This window comes from Zootermopsis nevadensis, unplaced genomic scaffold (assembly GCF_977971745.1).
Source record: "Zootermopsis nevadensis isolate Lab colony 2312 unplaced genomic scaffold, Znev_1.0 Znev_ptg000017l, whole genome shotgun sequence".
Lineage (NCBI taxonomy): Eukaryota > Metazoa > Arthropoda > Insecta > Blattodea > Termopsidae > Zootermopsis > Zootermopsis nevadensis.
Genome location: NW_028259149.1, coordinates 6,317,670 through 6,331,118, shown reverse-complemented (window position 1 = coordinate 6,331,118; position 13,449 = coordinate 6,317,670). Strand labels below are relative to the sequence as shown.

Sequence of the window (13,449 nt, the reverse complement as noted above, 5' to 3'; positions counted from 1 at the left end):
TGGCAGTGAATAAGATGCACAAACATTATCAGAACTGACAATACACTGTTAGGACCTATACCAATTCGCCAGTTTCCACTGTAGAAATGGTAACTTAAGCAGACGTGCCTATGCCTTCGTGCCACCAATAAAAGAATAAAAAAAGAAATATCATTCCAAGAGATGGAAACTTACAGACCGTGATAAGTTAAAAGAAACTTCTCAATTACCGGCAACACTGAAGGATATATTTATGAGAAACACAGTTCATATGCCCTGTATACACCAAAAGAATACCACCACCACTTAACAACTGAAAAACGAGAAGCAGGTGTAGATGAGAAACGGTTTCTTTTATTATTCGGCAGTGATCATTTAATTATCTAGAAAGGCAAAACAAAAAGTGCTGCCAACGCCCAACAAAGATGAACTGCGCAGTATAAAGAGTCTACCTTAATGCCAAAATCACCCCGTTATCATAACCCGAGCTTTGGCGACCAACCCATGGCTATATAAACATTACATCTAATGTTCTCTGCACTGAGCAGATTCCTTCTTGAGATACCAGAGTACCTCAGCTAGTCAACAAGAAGTCCTCCGCCTCTTATGAAATTCAAGCATTCGTTATCTTGTTTACGTAACAGCTAGACTCCAGTCCTTCGATTGAAGCACAACAGTCCAATCCACACCCTAATTCCTTACGATAAATTTTAATATTATTCTCAAACCTACGCATAAATATATATCCTTTGTGCTTTGCAACCAGTATTTTTCACGAATTTGTCACGCGCGCTACACGACATCTTCCTTGGTATGATAAATGATAATCACACTGATAAAACTCAAATTTTAAAATTCTTCAAACTGCCGTCAAAATACTCAAATAAATGACCCTAAATGAAGCCTTCTTCCTTGTCTGCTGATAGGTCCTCCAATATTTCCAAGTCCAAGTTTAGGAGAATACTGACATTCTTTCCATAATGGAACTACAACTAGCCCTGCATCTGGCACAGACCTGTCTTGAGACGAATTTTAAACACAAGCACAATTTCTTGCACCTAGGAACTTCTAATTAATTATCCACTGCGAATATCTCTCTCCCCCCATGATGGAAGTCTAAAATAATCAAAGTCGCCATTTGGAGCATTTCTAAGGTGTGGAAAATATGAACAAGGATGTGACGGTTCGAAATTTAACTGGTCGTCCTAAGAGTCGGCCGGACACTCGTAAAAAAAACTCTCCAGTTAACAGTGCCGAAAATGTCAGAACAAATCATTACAAACCGGTTCCCTGTTATAAGCTTATGTATCAATCTGCTCCCTTATAAACCAATCCTTAAAATTAGTTTTAAACGTCTCTGTTTCAAAATATCAAATCTCTTTACTGTACTAACTCTGAAAGTTTACATTTCAAAACTATGTATACTCTAATTTCGTACATATTCATATTTGCTTAACACTAATATTACCAGCTGAAGTAGTACTCACCACGAAGTGGGCCAACAGCTATCACATAAAACCTGAAAGAACACAAATAGGCCTATATTAGGCATAAGTGAGGAAGGCATTATCGGTGGGATGGAATTCTAGTCAGCAATGAACAGACATAGCACATTTTTTAGAACGTACGTCAAGATATGGGTCAAGGAATATCACGTGTAACTACAGGATATGAGAGAATTATGAGGAAAAAGTGCCTGTCCTTCCGTACGTTGCATCTCAACTACTCAAAGCAGTTCTATTAAATTTGGTATCAGGGCTCCATTAATCGGTGTCCCGCGAATTTGATGTTCTTTCCTATCAGTCCAACAAAAACCCTAGTTGTAAGACGCACACGTGTACAGGTTTCATCAATATCCTCAAAAACTACTGACCACACAGAGAAACTTCCACATGATGTGTGCGTACAGCCCTCATTAAAACCTGCAACTTACTTTTCGTCGTAAATAAAATAAAAGGATCTGTCTGCACGCAGTGTGATGTCTATTACCCTTGCAACAACTCACTAATACGCGCATCAAATCCAGTGAAATCGCAGAGAACACGTCTTAAACTGCACACGTGGCTGATGTACACATGCTGCACTATCTTGTATATTTAATACTTCACAATCACGTTACTCAATGCAGTGACTTACTCTGCAATAACGAGACTGAAGCTAGGTGTGTTTAGATTCAAGGAAACGAGCAACTTATTTTGCGCATGAAAGTAAATATAAGAAAACGAAGGCACTTATAACTCAAAGCAAAAGCATGGCTGTCACATTTGAAACAACACACACACTAAAAACAAACATGCTGATGTTCATAAACTGTGTTGTCCTTACAAAACCGTACTGTTTTAAAAGTGCAGCTTTTTAACGGATGTGGATATTTTTTGCTTTAAAACAAACAATACGAGTAAGTAGTTTCCCGAAATGACAGATGTGAACTAATTTGATTTTTGGATGTGCGTTCTATAAAATGAGTTAGGGTTTATCATCCCCGACGATAACTTCTTTGTCATAAATTCTTATGCTAACCTTTCAACTTTGTTTTCAGTTCTTGGTATAAATACGCCTATTATCTTCAGCGCCCCCGGTGTGAGAGCCAATTTTCACACGCATTATTTAAAAGGATAAAGTATTCGAGTTTAAAAGATAACATGTATCAAGTAATTCACTTATTCAAGAGTAAATAAAGGAATTACAGTGACTTACCACGAAACTATAGGCCGGAGCATTTAAAAAAGTTTCTTTGCCAACCGATGATATTAGTACAAACATACAGGCGATAAAAATAATATCATAATTACTACTATTACCACCAGTCATGAAGAAGATACTAGAACCAACTGCTGTATGTTATCTGAAACGTCGCTCATTATAAATCAGATTACAAAGTGCAATATCCCAGAAGGCAGTCGGTCACCTTCATAGTGTAGGTATATTAAACGCGCATCAGACAATTAGGGTAAAAACGATTTTGAGAATCGAATCTCGTAACTCCCAAGAAGTAGTAAATACGTGCCACGCAGTAGCACTCCCTTATGCCAGGGCCTGCTTGAGTAAAACCTTCCGCAGAGCCTATGCAGATGCAATGGAACTGCATCTAGGTTATCTACCACACCACCAGCACCAACGATGACGTCACGTAAGAGAGCTGAGATTAAACCAACGCCAGTAAACATGAACACTTAACCTGGAATGTGGTAACTGAACCAAAACAACGTTAATCACGCCATCTGCACTAGAAGTCCGCACGGGCCGACATTTTTGAACTTCACTCAGCCACCCCAGTCCGAGCCCGAAATTTGCCTTCAAAAATTATATCCTTACCCCACAAGCCCGAATACCTTTTATTCCACCTCGAATGAAGCCCGATCTATTTATAATCTGCCCTAACTATCGTTTCACTATTGCATGTTCCTTTTAACGTATAAATGCCAGAGGACGGAGAAACAGTTCAAATAGGGCAAAATGAATGGGATATATTCGGAAAGAAAGGCACAGAGGCAGTCAGTCCTTACTGACAAATATCTTGGACAAAACGAGTCGACGCCTTGCACCACCGCGGATCTTTTTTGGATCTTAGATCGGTTCTGCGCGCGCAATGCGAATGTTACTCTGGCCCCATTCATATAATTTGTTGCAGAGATGAGCACACTATTAACTACGACGTAACATAATTGCGTGCAATAAGACCAGCACACGAACTAATATTTCACCGCAGAACCCTTCTGTCTGACTCAGTAATATAATGCGTCATGAAAAATTAAATTGGGGGGGGGGGGAAAGAAAATAGACGACTGGGGTCATCGAACTCATTCCCAACATGTTAGTTATGTGTGACAAAGAAGCTGTACGATTGGGTAACATTGCGCCTAGAAAAATAGTGTTTTCTTTACGAAACGCTTCTTACAACAACGCTTAGCGTACCATAAGCCAGATCTGTCAAGTGTATAGGATCCACTTATTTTTATCTGCATGCCTTTCATAAAAACAAAGTGCAAGATGTTCGGATGAGAAGGAAATTGAAAATAAAATTGTTACAAACGTCATCACTCATGAGTGTTGTCTGGTGGGACTTTATTTATGACAAGGGCGTTTGGTAAGAAGCTAAAACACGTCGCAGTTCACTGGTGGATGTCAAAGCTCAACGACTCATCTGGCAAAGTTAAAACATTTCTGAAAAGCAAAACTGAAAAAGCAAAAACACTTCACGTAGATATGAGTACCAAATTCTGAATTAGTAGATCCCTTCTCCCCTGAATTCTTCAACTTTTGGAAGTAAAGCAGTTCACGATAAGAATACCACAGAAAGATAAACACGTACACAGGCACTGCTAGAAGACGTGCGATCAGTTTCACGTTCCGGGCCGCTTTATCCCTAGTAACAATTGGACAGGAGACTAGGAGGGTAGCAAAGAACAAAATTTCTGCCCCTGTTCCATCAGGTAAAGTGTCAGAGACACATAATTTAAAATTTATAGCACGCAGAGTACAACTATGCTGGATCACAACCTAATTAGTATATAACAGTAATAATAATTTTCACAAATATATTAAGATTTTAGTGTTGTCTCCAGAACACGCAGGTCTATTTACTTTTCCTATACCGGGGGGTTTCAAAAGATGGGTTTCACTTCAGATTTGGTTTCATTAACGTTTTAACATACTGAGAACACCAATCCAACCAGAATATACCATCAGAATTGTTATTATTAACAACGTTACTGTATTTTGGTGTAAGTCTAAGGCATGTTCAGTCAGTGAGAGTAATAGTAATTATTTAAACCCCGTTAAACTGCAAAATATTCCACGCAATGTTTCCTGCGGGTCTCCGGCCAAAAGGCCCATCCGACAGAACAGTAAAAATAATTGCTCGCCCCTGTTAACGGTGACTCACAGCAATCTATTAACGAAGAAACGGATAACATACAGAGGCCGTATCAAGAGGGTTTCGAAAGGAAGAAAGACATAGCGAAAAACGCTCTAATTTAAATGCTATGTATAATGGACGGTGAAGAAAGAGACGTACTCCGGAGAAGACGCAGTCCCATGCGCAAGACGCAGGCAACTGGTCCAGCTGCCGTGATCATCACTTTTCAGCGCCCGACTGTCCCCAGCATCGGAAATTTGGCTGTCACATCAGCAGCAGCAGAGAATAACACCAATTTCAAGCTCTTCTTCTAAGTTAAACGAATAATAGCCAGCAACAATATTTGTGCACTGGAAATCCTTCCATAAAAAGTTCAGATTTTTTACAAACTAAGTTACGTACTTCAGAAAAACATGGTCATAAAACCTGCTGTTAAAGAATGCGCAAATATAGGATCCTCAAGGACGCCATCGAGTTAGTATTGCCTACACAGTGGCATACAGACAGACCTCTCATTCGCTACGATTATAAGGCATCCATCCACTGCATGGCCTAATTACGAAGTCACGAGGGTTCAGTTAAGTCGCGTCTGCCACTCAAACCCTAAAAGAGACAAGTGAGTGGCTTTTCTAAAACGTAATTTAAACTTCTGTGTTTCATAATTACTTTTTAAATAGCATGCTTCGTGTATCTGAGGGCAGATAATACGTAATATTTTGAACTACGCTCTTCCTAATGAAATGTGACCTGATAAAAGGAACGGGCATTGTTGTATAGGAAATTTAACTTCGCTGTATCAAGCGCATTGCGTTTTAGGGTTAAACGAAGTAACAGAATAATCGTGTTCGGTGAAACTGTAGTACTGGAGAGAAAAATACTGCGGTATATTTCATGGTACTATCCTGGAATTCGAATGTGCAGAATAACGTAAATCACGGGGGAAAACACCTTAGGATAGTCGATGTCCAGGGCGAGGTTCGAACCACGAACACCCCTAGTAGCCAAAATCATTTCAACTTGAACAAATATGTTCGGTACTATTGCTGGTTTTCTGATGTTTCGGACAAGACCTTTAGGCAAAAGTATGTTTTTTATGTATTTTTGACTTCGCGTACAGGACAAATGACAAGTCGACAATTACTGCAACAGTAAAACACAGATGGAAAGAAACATGAATTGCATTTGCAAAATGATAAATTAGGTCATATGAAACTGTTTCGATACAGTAATGCTTTCACATGACTGCAACGGTCCCTATGCCAGCCAGTGCCTTAGTGACAAGAAATCTCCGCGCTAAGAGATTAAAATTAAACTAGGACATAAAATGCAATTCATTATCACAACAATTAACCACGAGTCCTGTCATCTCTTGGCGTTTAAAAAGTATGTTATTAAAGAAAACAAGCCAGTTCCCCCGGCTGCATGAAGATGGCTGAAAGAAAGAATAACTGAGGTCTCAAGTCCAACTGCTATTACCGAGTACATTGCTCTGATCCAGGGTGCATACAGCTGCTGACGGCTGGTTTACGACGTGCCAACCCATCTTCTCTCAGAAGGCACTCACGATTCCAACCAAAAAATCAACAAGCCAGCATCTTACAATGGCAAAGTACAGGTGGTCGCAAAGACCGATGCATTGCTCTACAGAAAGGCCTGAAAACTCGAATCAGTTAAAACATGGCTCTATTAAACATCGTGGTGGTGAAAGGTGTGTTCATGAGCAGCCGATGTGACGTAAGCGTGGCCATATTCCTCCAAACACGATAAACAATTCGACAACGGTAAACCTATTTTAATTAAACTTGATGGTTGAGAATTTGACGCAAAAATACTGGAATCACTTCAATTTACATTTTGATGGGACAATTTTAACGATCACTTTATTCATATGATTGTGCATCTACGTTAATGTGGACGGTTTCACGAGCAACGCTATCAACCGAGTCGGCCGCTAGTGCTATCTGTACGCACCAGGCAAATGTCACCCCGAACGCGATTGATCTGGACGCCCCTTTGAGTACCGATAAGGTGGACATAAGGACCGAGACAGGCCTCATAAGAAGACGACAACAACAACAAAAAAGCATGCGGCCCGCGAGTTTAACATGACTGGTCCACAAGGACGAGGAATAACAACAGAAATGCCAGTATAAACGGTGAAGGTGCCCACGAGGTGTTATTCTCAAGCAGGACTGCACGCTGATGCACTTTCTCAAAAACTACTCCTAAAGATCTACAACTCCTCAAACTAAATAATATACAAATGGGTTCTAATGACCCATTCGTATCAGTTATCAGTCTTATGAGACTACATAGTCCTCATCCACATTTAGTACTCCTCACATTAATTTGCAACCACTTCTTATAAAAACTAATCAATAAAAAAAGGGCACAGAAACTGAAGATGAGACAGAGTCACGGAAAACGGACTTTTACAGACAGAACGACAACGATAATTTCGGATTTTTAATGGGTGTGAAACTTGACCTCTCTCTGATTCTTTATCTTCGTCAGAGGTGCCTTTTCGGTAGACGAGTGTCTTGGATGGCTAACGCTTTGCTCATCCCCTGAGTAACTAATTAAAGAAATCGATCTTGACTTTGTGATATACGAGGTGCGATCGGAAAGTTTCTAGACTGCGCCTATAAAAACCCATACACTTATCTCAGGTATTAAATTCATCCATCACCCTCGAAGTAGTTCCCCTGGGAGTGAACACAACGATCCCAGCGCCGCTGCCAAGCCTGGAAGCATCCCTGGAAATCTTTCTTTGTCAGCCTGTCAAGCACCATCTGCGATTCTGCCTGAATCTCTTCTATCGTCTCAAATCTCCTTCCCTTTAGCTGAATTTTCATCTTTGGGAAGAGGAAGAAGACACACGGAGCTAAATCCGGCGAATAAGGAGGGTGCGGGATGACGGCCATGGTGTTTGAGGCCAAAAACTGCCGAACTTTGAGGGCGGTGTGCGCTGGCGCGTTGTCATGATGCGTCGCATGTGGAGTTCTTCCTTTAGGATCAGCTGACAGGTCCCATAGCCTATCCCAACAATGTCGCACAAGTCGTTGATGGTACGACGTCGATCTTCGTGAATGGCCTGCCGAATCTTCGTAACATTTTCGGGCGTTGTGCTCGAAGATGGTCGTCCAGAACGCTCGTCATCATCGACAGAGGTTCGGCCATTTTTAAAACGTGAATGCCACACAAAAATTTGTGCACGACCCATTGCGGACTCCCCAAATGCTTGCTTTAGCATTTCATAGGTTTCCGTAGCCGTTTTGGCGAGTCTTTGGCAAAATTTGATGCACACGCCATTCCGAAATCGCAGGAGGGTCGGTGTAATGCACTACCAAAACGTCCGTAACTAAGAAACAAATGCTAATTTGGTGATGCCGGCTGGCACACTGATTCACTATGAATGTAGGCCGCACCCCCTAGCGGCAGAAGCTCGTACTACATCCGGTTCGCCCGCTATTGACACAGTCTTGAAACTTTCCGATCGCACCTCGTACTCTGCGTCGTTCAAGTAACCCCACAAAAAAGTCAGATGGGGTCAAGTCTGGCGATAGTAGGATGGAGGTACTCAACAAATCCTCTGCGTGCTATTCATCGGTCGGGAAAAGTGTTGTCGAGACAGGCCCTGACATCACGATTGTAATGTGGGGGTACCCCGTCTTGTTGACACCACATATCCTCATATCTACGGCGGTAACATTGGATTACTGAATGTGTACACATAGTTTTGGGACACTCTGTATTTCAGCTTCCTCTGCTCTGATCAACTGGCAGTGACGGCAGAAACACCATCAACGCGAAGTTCGCGTCTGAGTCACGGAGACTAGAATAGCGTTGCGACTGAGAGGGCAGACAGTAATGACGAAACTGTTACACCTCTCTCGCGAAAAAGACATCTTATGATAAAAGACCAAGTCTGACTGCCAGATGTGGAACAGAAATGTTCATTCACTGATGGTTAACTACTTTCCATTTAACTTCACTGATGACCGTAATCCATTTAATTACTAACGCCTTAACCCCTTGCAGTCGAACGATAAGTATACGTACCACCTGGTTTAACAATCAGTAACTCTTCATTATGCCCATAGAGTATATTTATGCGTTTAGAATAATTCTAAAAAAAACAGTATTTGTTTCCATAAACTGTGTTAACTAACAGACAATCTTCGTGCTTCAATGAGTTCCTCTCTACACAGATCGATCAATCGATAAATGAATTAGCGTTACACTGTACATTAGCCCTACGAAGTCACTATTATTACTGGGGCCGAATCCTCTTAATAAAGTCTGAAATGTTCAAGGCGACTAGCAATAACATTTGGAGCGATACGAATAAAAAAACTTGTTCGTTTCGATTACTATCGCGACATCAATCATCAGTGCCTGAAAAGGCCGTTTTCAAATAAAAACATAATTAATGATGTTCATTTCTTGCTCGAACACACTAACCCTCCTGATCTGAATTTATTAAGAGATGAAAAGACAAGTGAAATAAATCTGTGCAAAGGAAATTCATAAAAGTTCTGCACATGAAAATCTAATAAAATATCTTCGACATAAGACAAATGTCGTTGTTATCTTTGTGAAGCACAAACATGGAAAGCTTCATAATTCTTAACCATTACTTGTTCCATGAGACATCTTCTGAAAGTGGCGACAACAGCGGTATGATTTCTTATCTTCCAGGATAAAAATACACGACATGGCTTCCAGAGTACCGGAATTTCACAGTGTAAGCATCAGTGCCAATGTTACTACAGCTCCAGCCCAACGCCCGATAGCAGCATGTCGTTCACCGGAGAGTAAACAGCCAACGACCATAACACAGAATGCAACACAGGGGCCGTTGCTTCTTCTAGATACAGTGCACTCGACAAACGATAATGGCCTGATGAATGAGGTGAATGAGGTGATTTGAAAGAAAAACTACACAATCATACCCAGAGCACTGTGCCAGAATGGCGTATCAACATATCTGCACTAATTGGGGATACATGGTCTAAAAATATAAAGAAGTGGAATGCACGTCATGAAAGGGCGTAATGATGATGATGATGCTCTACATTGAGAAACACTTACATTTAGGCGTATAAACACTATTTATTAACTTACATCTCTAAAACCAAATAAGCGTAAAAGTTTAGTCCTGTTACATCTGCCATTTTGTTCGCAAGATCTTCTACATGATGCCCTCGATATCTTCCATGATGGCAGTCTAACTCTCAAAAGCCTGAGTGTTATAACGACCAATCTCACGCTGTTCTACGTTCAACAAACCCATTTCCAAGTCCTGGAGTTGCGTGAGTGGCCGCCCCCTTCCTAACCAAAACTTTGTATGTATTTCTCATGTCTCTCATGCTTTATCAATACTCCGCCTATGATGTGGATGATCAGAATGAAGTCAGAGAAATGACTCATAGCAGTAAGAACCTCGTATATCATAGTTAAACCTTGCTCTTCTAGGAAGAAAGTCCTGTTGTCCTTACATTCTTTGTTCTACTCTGTACAATTTCAAAGTGCATGACTTTGTGTGTGCTGCAGTTAACGTATACAAAGTAAAACTGAACTCGATTGTGGAAAAGGTACTAAACTTCCCAAGATAGTTTATGCAACAATAAATATGCAGATGGAAGCTAGTCTCCCTAAAGCTTGTGGGCAATCATGTTTAACATAAATTTCATGTTACCTTCAGACGCGTTTATGATTCAACATAACAAATAAACTTGTTGAGTACTTAGTATAGAAACAAACATTATTGGTCTCATACATACAGATGGTTACGAAGTTGGTATGAATCTGGATGCGATAACAAAAAAGAACTCTTACGTCATCTACTACAAAACTAAAATATTTCAAACTAAACACCGTGAAAATAGAAGTCAGAACACACCTTTTGAGACGGAACTATCAATATTATTGTTTGATGAGAGGAAGCACAGTCCAAAGAATTTACCGCTCTTTATGTAAGCTTTACTATCGTACTCAGCTCTTCAGATAAATTGTAAGATTCAGTTTGACCTTTCGTGCTGAACGAACTACTGTTCTCCGACAGATGCCTCTTTTTAACCGCTGACTATAAAATAACTTAAGTTTACAAAAGGAACAGCGATCAGTACGGTAACTCAAAAGTTGGTGGGGTCACATTAAACGCGAAGGTTGAAGCACATCTTCCTGGCTTCCTGCGTACATTTACCGGATGAAAAAATCGGCACGCCAACGCCCGAACTAAAGCTCCTTCGAAGATGGCTGTCTTCTGGGTTGTTTCGCCGTGTAGTCTGAAAGGAGTTTACCGATGTTTCAGAGGTCCTTGCTGCCTCCATCATCAGGTCGATTGCCCCTGATATAACGCATGGTCAGACCTCAGCAGTGCTGCCAATTACATAACAAAAATATACCAATATTGCCTTTAAGAGTGATAAAGACTGTAAAGTATGCAGACGACTTAGTAATATTGGCGAAGGAAGAGGAGGAATTACAGAACATGATGGACAAGTTAGTGGAAACAGGTAGAGAGTATGGAATGGAAATCAACATTGAAAAATCAAAGGTAATGAGGATAGCACCGAGAGCAGAACCATTGAACGTTGTAATTGGAAACCAACAGATGGAGAATGTGGAGCATTTCAAGTACTTGGGAAGCATAGTCACGACGGACGCTCTGTGCACCAAGAAAGTAAAAGCAAGGATAGCCATGGCCAAGGCAGCTTTCGTCAAGAAGAGGATACTTCTCACTAGCAAGTTGGGCTTGGAGATGAAGAAGAAACTAGTGAAGTGTTACGTATGGAGTGTCGCGCTGTATGGAGCAGAGACTTGGACACTCAGGAAGAAGGAACAGAAATACCTGGAGAGTTTCGAAATGTGGTGTTGGAGAAGAATAGAGAAGATCAGGTGGACGGATCGAGTGACCAACGAAGAAGTATTGAGGAGAGTCAACGAGCAAAGAAGCATTCTGCAGGCGATTACACGAAGGAAAGCTAACTGGCTGGGACATATTATGAGAAGGAATGGATTAATGAGTGATATCATCGAAGGCCAGGTTGAAGGAAAGAGAGGACTAGGAAGAAGATTGATACAGCTAACCGACGACCTTAAATAAGGAAAGAAGATGACGTTCCAGGAATTAAAGCGAGAAGCCGAGAATAGGGACAACTGGAGAGCTCTTTTTGGGCAGAGCAATGGACCTGTCGTAAGACAGAACACTTAATAATAATAATAATTGCCTTTACTTTTCGAATTCGTCAACAGCACTGCGCCAATCAAGCAGCAAACCAACTGACTGGCTTTCTGAACAGTTACTGGGCTTGAAACGTTACAGGCTGAGAGCAACAGTTCAGGCGCGTTCGCTCTGTTATTGCCTCTAGATTTTATATTTGTGAATACTAACGTTCTGACCACCTCGAGAATCGTAAAATTTACGAAAAATTGTATTTGCTACACAAAACTTGTTTCGCTTTTCTTTACTACTTCTGTTCGAAACATTCTTCGCTCCAATAAATATTTAGCGAACTACTCTCGAGATACGCGCACAAAACGCATGTAGGTATTTAATGTAAAGTGTTTGGCCGTTTTCAGATTTTAATCAAAACTAGAATATATTGACACATTTCAGTAAAACTCTCCACTAATAAATGTCGTGAATACACGTTCCACTGTTCTCGAGATGTTACGTGTAGACAGACAGACGGGCAGACAGATATGGTAAAGCTAACAAGCTCATCTCACAACTTCTCGTTGTGAAAGTGCCAAACACAAGGCATTATACAAAATAGTTTACATTCAGTTCTGACTAAACATCGCGTATGAATTCAAAACAAATTTCGCTCACTGAATTTTCACCGTGTCTCTCTGAATATTGGGCAACAAAGTTCCTACAACGTAGAAAAATATAACTTCTGAAACAGAACATGGGCGGCGACGTCTTCATTAACATCTCGACAAGCAAAAAAACACGGATTCTTCACCACGTCTTTCGATAGCTACCTGACAGCCCGAGACACACAGAACCAATATATGAACACGGGCATAACAGACAACATGCCACTTAATACGAAGAATAAAATATATGGGACGAATTTTTCCACTTAAAAATAATGACATCTGATGTTCCCGAAATACATGGCAAGGAATATTAAGAAATGTGTCGTTCTGTACACGTGGCGCGTGTTGGTGGATGCAAGTATCCAAAAATTCCATCTCCTGTATTTCATCAAGAAATATTTTCGTTCAAATATTTTTAGATACACGAGCAATCAGCGAGTCGATAATTCCGTGTGAGCAGGAAATGCACCAAATGACAACATTAAGTTGCTACAACCGGTCAAAGACGTACGGTGAGTGTGTACTCATATGACAAAGCAGATTCATTTTTCCACAAGATAAGAAAACCTGAAAGCCTCTTCATTTTAAAAGACTCAGTACATTAAGAATATAAAGAATCCAAACACTATCATTTAATCTTAAAACTTCGCATACCGTGTAGTGTATTAGAATATAAAACAAGCAAACAAACTATTAACACTATAAATGACACTAGTGCCAAATGCATTTCGACCTCAAGAAGTCATCATTATTAATTTCCCTTTGCCACTGATGATGAC

The 13,449-nt window shown here is 40.6% G+C and overlaps 1 protein-coding gene across 4 annotated transcripts in view; it reads right to left on the bottom strand.

The window, feature by feature from the left end:
- Positions 1–13,449, bottom strand: part of Mrtf (Myocardin-related transcription factor) — a 122,067-nt gene that overhangs the window by 61,802 nt on the left and 46,816 nt on the right. For 3 of the 4 annotated variants that reach the window (XM_087350236.1, XM_087350235.1, XM_022073666.2), the window contains one exon: positions 1,467–1,498. The exons of the other annotated variant lie outside the window; for it this stretch is intronic. The gene's annotated coding sequence lies outside the window, so the exon portion shown is untranslated. Of the gene's footprint in view, positions 1–1,466; positions 1,499–13,449 lie in introns of those variants that run through there. 4 annotated transcript variants of the gene reach the window in all.